At 44.0% G+C, this 7422-nt stretch overlaps 1 long non-coding RNA gene across 1 annotated transcript; it reads left to right on the top strand.

Annotated features, from left to right (window-relative positions):
* The first annotated feature begins 263 nt into the window (after positions 1–263).
* LOC140693738 (uncharacterized) lies at positions 264–5662 on the top strand. Its single transcript, XR_012069436.1, has 4 exons — positions 264–484; positions 890–979; positions 5141–5211; positions 5494–5662. It is a non-coding gene; the product is annotated as an uncharacterized lncRNA (long non-coding RNA).
* Positions 5663–7422: the final 1760 nt, after the last annotated feature.

Raw genomic sequence — 7422 nt, forward strand, 5'->3', positions numbered from 1 at the left:
CTCCACAGTAGCCCAACATCTCTCATCAATATGTTCGCATCTCTCCTCAATCCGTGCAGCCAGCTTTTCGGCCAGCTTCTCTTCGTGTCTCCCCTAAAGTCGACTTCAACAGGACTGTGCAATTCTGACAGTACCTCGGAGCCTCACCAGTAAGCTGATGACAGGCATATCTTCCACTGTCTGCCCTTTCAGGTTCTGGAAACTAACCCGTGAACTCAGGTCTTTGGGCAGCAGCAATATCTTGAACTGACACAGCTTCCCGGATCAAAGACCTAAGCCAAGCTCCACAGAGGGCGGCAGCCCCTCCATCACACTGATCCATCCACAGAACTCTGCCCGGTTACCTAGGATCCACCAGCCACAACAAGCCTCGCGGTACACACCAACATTCCACCTGGAATCCAACCGCTAACTGCCATCCCCAATGGCTGCTGCATCTTGTCAGTGTTGGGGGAGGGGCTGCACCCGAGTAGAGGTTCCTAAGGTAAATGTGATTCTACCCACTAGCGTCCCATGGGCCTTTGTTCTTCCCTCTTCTCTTTTTTTCAGATCTCTATGCACAGTACCAACGGAGGGAAGTGTGTCCATTTTCAGTTGATGTTTTCACACGTCTTTAAACTGTCTAACAGTTCACAGTACACAGAGACCCACTACAGGAAAGTATTGTTTCTGTAATATCCGGACACCTGGATTACATATCCGTCGGTTGATTTCTGCTGAAACCCCCGCATTCTCAGAACATGGATCCATTGGTTTCATGGGGGCTGAAATTCCTAGGACTGATACAATCCCCAATGTGCACTTTACTGCCTGTCTCTTTTGATCTTAGTACACTTTTGCGGAGCTACTTTTCCTTGTTATAGGCTTATGCCATTTCTTCTCGACGTAGGGTATAATATGGCGTTCATTCGTCCTGTTGGAAGACTTGCAAGTCTATATCACGGACTAGGAATCCATTTGACTCCAAATCGGCATTTGGGTAGGTCACGATATGCTCTTATGAATCAATATTTACGAATATGAATGCACGCCTCTGATTTCCGAATACAAGTACGCTGAGTACATTCAAGCCGCGATACTGGGTCGATGCGGGCTGAATGATCCTTGACATCACCTTGAGTATTTTCTTTTGAATAATCATGGTTCCCTTGGTATCTGTCAGCCAACCGTACCCTTTGGGTGCTTGTTTGTTGGTTTGATTCTTTGTTGGTCTGCTTCTCGTTTGTTTTGCAATCACGTCAGGCCATGCATCTCTCCGTTCGCTTCCAACAGAGAGTCATATAAGCTGATTCACTTAAGACAGTGCTTCCAATCACCTAGGATTTCCTGCTTCCCTCTCCCGTCTTTAGAGTTTTGATGTCCTCCTTGCCTTCTTCTTGTTTCTTTTTGCCACTCATGCTCTTCTTGCATTTCCAATAATGGTTTTCTTCTTTCCATTTCATCTTGCTGCTTTTCTATTCAGGGGAGAATTCTCAACCTTTCTTTTAGGATAAGGTTCGAACTGCTGAATTCTTTTAAGATTGGCTGGTCTGTGGAATTCTCTAGCTCTGCCGTTATTAGAAATGGCGGTCATGTGGCCTAGGCTACCCTAGATGTCAGCATTTGGCCATTCAGGATATGGTCTGTGTCCTGGCACTCCTCCCTGTCCTGCAATATTTCTGCCGAGATATCAGCTGAAACCCCTCTGGAGGTTCTCTTGTGACTATGTTGTTTTCCTCCAGGCGCATTTTAAATCACTGGGATGCTCATGAACTTTGTTGATTTGACTCCTACAGCTGCTGGTAGGTCTATTGGGATTCCACCTCCTTTGAACGCTGTGTACTTCCTGAAATCGCATAAATGATTCTCTCTTGGCTTTCAACAAGTTTCAGTCTGATTATTCTACAGATCACTTTTCAGACATTTTGTGTTTCTTTCTCTCTTGCTTTTCCATCTGAGACTCTTACGAATTCTAGTCTTTCATGCCTTATCTTACCCCAGGATTCAACAGCATTGTGTTCATTGGTTTGCACTTGCTTTCCTATGTGTGCTTGTGAACGAGAGATTTCTGTTCCCCTGTCTTCACAGTCATTCACGCGTCCCTCTGCATTATCTATTTTGCTTAGGACTGAATTTTACCCCTGATATTATCTCATCCATTGAGTTTGCTGATAATATTTGGCTCGTCTTTCGACTTTCTCTTCCCCTTTTCTGGTATTCTGCCTTTTGTGATTCTGAGACACTGTTGTTCTTCAGGGTTTCCCTCACCTCCGTTTTCAATAATTGCTCTGGATTGCATTTTGCAGTCTAGTTGTTTGAAAGTTTATCTTTTTGGCCTTCAATCTCTGTGGAACTGAAAATGGTTCTTCCTTCTTCTTTTACTGTACTTCTTCGTCTCTACTGCTCTGGTAATATCAGGTATCTAATGTAGACTTCTATGGCTTTGTTATGTGAAAACTTTAGACTCTTGCCTCTACGCAATTCCATGGGATTCCTGTGAGGACTATTTCTCCTAGACATTGATGCCATGTCCTGTTCCTGTGTGTGTTGTCTGGTACACCTCCAATTGCTGATGTTTCCTTTGTTGTGATGAACACCCCATACTGTTTCGATTAGCATACCCTCATTTTGTTTATGCTTATCTTAAATTTCTGAAAGTGCACAGGACACTTCCTCTTGTGGAAATGAAACTTCTAAAGGTTCTCAGCTCTGCATTCTGTTCTGTGTCATTTTGGAGTGTTTCCAAAACAGCCAACTGAGAGTGAGTTTGTGCTTTGTAGTGCCACGGGAATGTCCCAATTAAACCAGTTCTTCCCACAGATTCTCTGTTTACAGAAACACCATTGGAAGCAGATCTATGGATGTCACACATCAGGGCCTGCTGGAATGATCCCGCAGACTTACCTTGGTGTCCTCGGTGCCGTACCGTTCCGGTGCCATCGAAAATGTAGCATTGGCTTTTGGGAGATAATGCTGAAGGAAATGCTTCCTCTTCTCACGCTGTGCACTTGGACCACTCTTCTTTGTTCTCTCATCCTTGTGGCACCTGTGCATGAAGGAATACACAGAGCTGTTGCAAACCCTGTGCCTCAAACCAAACCATAATCCCAGCCCAGGTTATGAATGTAGCAGATCCTAAGGCTTTTTATTCTGATTTCAAACCCAAGGCCCCCTGTATCCCTCAGACCAGATGCACGATAGCTCTGATTCAGCCCCACACGTGCTCTATTGGCAAAATGCCCAATTGGTCCCTGGTCCTGCAGATGCACTGGGAGTGGCCATGGGACATATGCAAAAAATCAAAGGCACGTGATATTGAGGTTGCTTTCTCATAGGGTCACAGGTCGGTTTGCTCTCTTGATAGGTCCCACCACATCCCACAACGCACTCCAGATCCCTGAGACTCAGCGTGTGCCGTCATCTGTAGCCCTATCCCTCACTGACCGTTTCCTCTGCTACCTCCAATTTGGCAGCTCGGATCTTGGTCTCAGATTAAAATGTGGGTATATTTTGCACTGGTTTCTTTGAATTCTGTCATCCAAGCATCTGCTCTGCACTCTTCTAACACTCAGCACATCACATTCAATCCCAAGTCTCCTGTCCGCTTGAATTTGTGGGTCCAAGATAAACAGAGTTTCACCTTTGCTGCTCCATCACCAGGGATCAGACCCTGCACTTGCTTCCATTCCCTGCTTTGCCTTCTACAACTTTCAGGTGTTCTGTGGTCTCATCCTGTCTTTGGAACTAACAGACCTCTCTTCTGCAAGTGTCCTGTGCCAAGGGCTGTGTGAGTGGATGTTTCCATTTCTGTGTACATGGGAACGAGTGAGCGCAGGTTGAACAGCTTCTCTGCCAACTGGGCATCGATGAATCGACATTTTCCAGATACAGTTCATAGAAATGTGTTTTGTTTTGTTCTTTGTTTCCATATAGCCGTGTTGGGAGGGATTGTCCAAAGACTCCAGTTTTGACATTGTGTTGATATCTCATTTGCAGGCTTTAAAAATCTTAATAGAATTGATTTACATGTTTTGGAAGTTATACGGAAATGAAGTTAGTTTTTGAAACTTTCTAAATTGACCTAGAAGTGAGACTTGTCATTTTTGGTAACATTTTGTCAGCTCCAAGGAAAACATAGACAGATAGAATCTAAACTAGCAGTCCAAACTGTTGAAGCAGTCATGTCAACTCTTTCCTGTTGAAGCCACCAAAACCAACAGGAAACATGAAATACCTATTGGAAAATAGCAATAACCCCCAACATTGGATTCACTTGTGCATGTGGTGCCCTTTAGTCCTATTTGCCACTTACTGGCCAATGTTGGCTTTTCAAGGGGTAACATCCCTCTCTAGGAAAATACAAGAGGAAACAAACCAAATATATACATTTAGGTTTGAATCCAAAACCACCTAGAAGCATTATAGTTTTGAGAACCCTGTTGCAGCTATGTTAGGCTATTGAGAACCAGGTGTTTTTCTATCCGTGATGAGAATGCTTAATCTTCCGATCATGTTGGTTAAAGTCATTTAACGCAACCAAGTCTGCTCCCTCATGATATTGTGCCCCGGGGGCTTGAATCAAGTGAAGGACGGTCCACATAAGCTGAATCTTTAATGTCTTTGGCGAATTTTACATTTCAGCTCACTTTCAGACTTATAATATTTACCTATACTGTCTTGAAAATATGAGGCCTAATACATATTCAAGTTCAGTCAAAGATTCCCCTCACTTACCACATTCCCTTCACCCCAGAGTAGACATAAACCCAGCATTTGCTGAATCTAGAGGAAGGACATCGTTTCTTTGTGTGAGCGAAGTATTCAATTCCTATCTATTTCAGTCGAGACTATTTGACCTTTAAGGAGTTCACTGTTGTTCACAGAGTGTGAAGCAGGAGGAACTCTGATTCTAGGAGGGGCTTGCATTTCTCTTACTGGCTCATTGCAGGTCAGGTACTGATCCTTCAAAATGGATGCCTGAGTGGAGGGGAGGGAAGAGAAAGTGCTTGCTAGCTAGGCCCAAACCTGGAATAAGGCTTACCTGGGCTTGGTTCATTTTGGTCTGAATGGCTTGGAAATGCCCCTTGGGAAGTGTGGATTCTCACGACCTCTTCCAAGAACATGAGCGTTTTGATCATCTCTGCCATCTCTTCTCTTTTAGACGTCAGGCATCTTGGACCCGTTCTTGGAGCAGAGAATTGAGGAACTACCTCAAGTCCACGTTGGCACTCTGTATGTTTCTGCCAATATCAGCAAGGTTCAATATGTCTCATGAATGTCTTTCGATCCTGGTATTGTCTACAGCTGTCTCCAGGCCAGTATTCTCCATTGTAGCAGAATATTTCTAATCAGTGTGTTCGCATCTCTCCTCAGTCCGTGCAGCCAGCTTTTTGGCCAGCTTCTCTTCGTTTCTCCCATAAAGTCAACTTCAACATGACTGGGCAATTCTGAAAGTACTTTGGAGCCTTACCAGTAAGCTGATGATAGGCTGATCTTCCACTCTCTGCCTTTCAGGTTCTGGAAACTTACCCGTGAACTCAGGTCTTAGGGGAAGAGCAGCAGAATCTCGAACTTACACAGCTTCCCAGACGAAAGAACTAAGCCATGCTCCACAGAGGGCGGCAGCCCCTCCATCACACTGATCCACCCACAGAACTCTGCCCGGTTACCTAGGATCCACCAGCCACAACAAGCCTCACGGTACACACCAACATTCCACCTGGAATCCAACCGCTAACTGCCACCCCCAAAGCCTGCTGCCTCTTGTCAGTGTTAGGGGAGTGGCTGCATCCGACGAGAGGTTCCTAAGGCAAATGTGATTCTACCCACTAGCGTCCCATGGGCCTTTGTTCTCCCCTGTATCCTTTTGTTCTGATTTGTGTGCACAGTACCAAAGGAGGGAAGTGTGTCCATTTTCAGTTGATGGTTCCACACGTCTTTTAACTTTCTTACACTTCACAGTACACAGAGACCCAATAAAGAATCTTATGTTCCTGTAATACCCGTACATCCGGGATACATATACGTTGGTTGATTTCTGCTGAAACCCCCACAATCTCAGGACATGGATCCATTGGTTTCATTGGGGCTGAAACTCCAAGAGATGAAACCAACAACAATGTGCACTTTAATGTCTATCCCTTTTGCTCTTGGTACACTTTTGCAGAGCTACTTGTCTTTGTTATAGGCTTATGCCATTTCTTCTCTATGTAGGGTATAATATGGCATTCATTCATCCTGTTGGAAGACTTGCAAGTATATATCACTGACTAGGAATCCATCTGATACCAAATCGGCATTTGGTTTAGGTCACAATATGCTCTTATGAATCAATATTTATGAATAGAAATGCACGCCTTCGATTTACAAAAACAAGTCTGTTGAATATATGCAAGCCGCGATACTAGGTCGATGCGTGCTAAATGATCCTTCACATCACCTTGAGTATTTTCTTTTGAATAATCATGATTCCCTTGGTATATGTCAGTCAACCGTACCCTTTTGTTACTTGTTTGTCTGTTTGATTCTTTGTTGGTCTGCTTCTCGTTTGTTTAGCAAAATGTCATGCCATTCATCTCTCCGTTCGCTTCAAAGAGAGAGTCATATAAGCTGATTCACTTAAGAATGTGCTTCCAATCACCTAGGATTTCCTGCTTCCCTCTCCCATCATTAGGGTTTTGATGTCCTCCTTGCCTTATTGTTTCTTCTTTGCCACTCAAGCTCTTCTTGCATTTCCAATAATGGTTTGCTTCTTTTCCATTTCATCTTGCTGCTTTTCTATTCAGGGGAATATTCTCAACCTTTCTTTTAGGAAAAGTTTCGAACTGCTGAATTCTTTTAAGATTTGCCGGTCTGTGGAATTCTCTATCTCTGCCATTATTAGAAATGGGGGTCATGTGTCATAGGCTACCAGAGATGGCAGCATTTTGCCATTCAGGATATGGTCTATGTCCTGGTACTCCTCCATGTCCTACAATATTGCTGCCAATATATCAGCTGAAACCCCTCTGGATGTACTCTGGTGACTATGTTGTTTTCCTCCAGGTGCAATTTTAATCACTGGGGTGCTCGTGAACTCTGTTGATTTGAATCATACCGCTGCTGGTAGTTCTATTGGGATTCCACCTCCTTTGGACACTGTGTACTTCCTGAATCCGAATAGATGATTCTTTCTTGGCTTTAAGCAAGTTTCAGTCAAATTTTTTTTTCAGATATCTTTTCAGATATTTTTTTCTCTTTATCTCTTGCTTTTCCATCTGGGACTCTTATGACTTCTTGTCTTTCATGCCTTTTCTTACCCAGGATTCGACAGCAATGTGTTCATTGGTTTGCACTTGCTTTTCTATGTGTGCTTGTGACAGAGGGATTTCTGTTCCCCTGTCTTCACAGACATTCACGCATCCCTTTGCATTATCTAGTCTGCTTAGGACTGAATTTTAGCCC

Source organism: Vicugna pacos, unplaced genomic scaffold, assembly GCF_048564905.1.
Source record: "Vicugna pacos unplaced genomic scaffold, VicPac4 scaffold_20, whole genome shotgun sequence".
Classification (NCBI taxonomy): Eukaryota; Metazoa; Chordata; class Mammalia; order Artiodactyla; family Camelidae; genus Vicugna; species Vicugna pacos.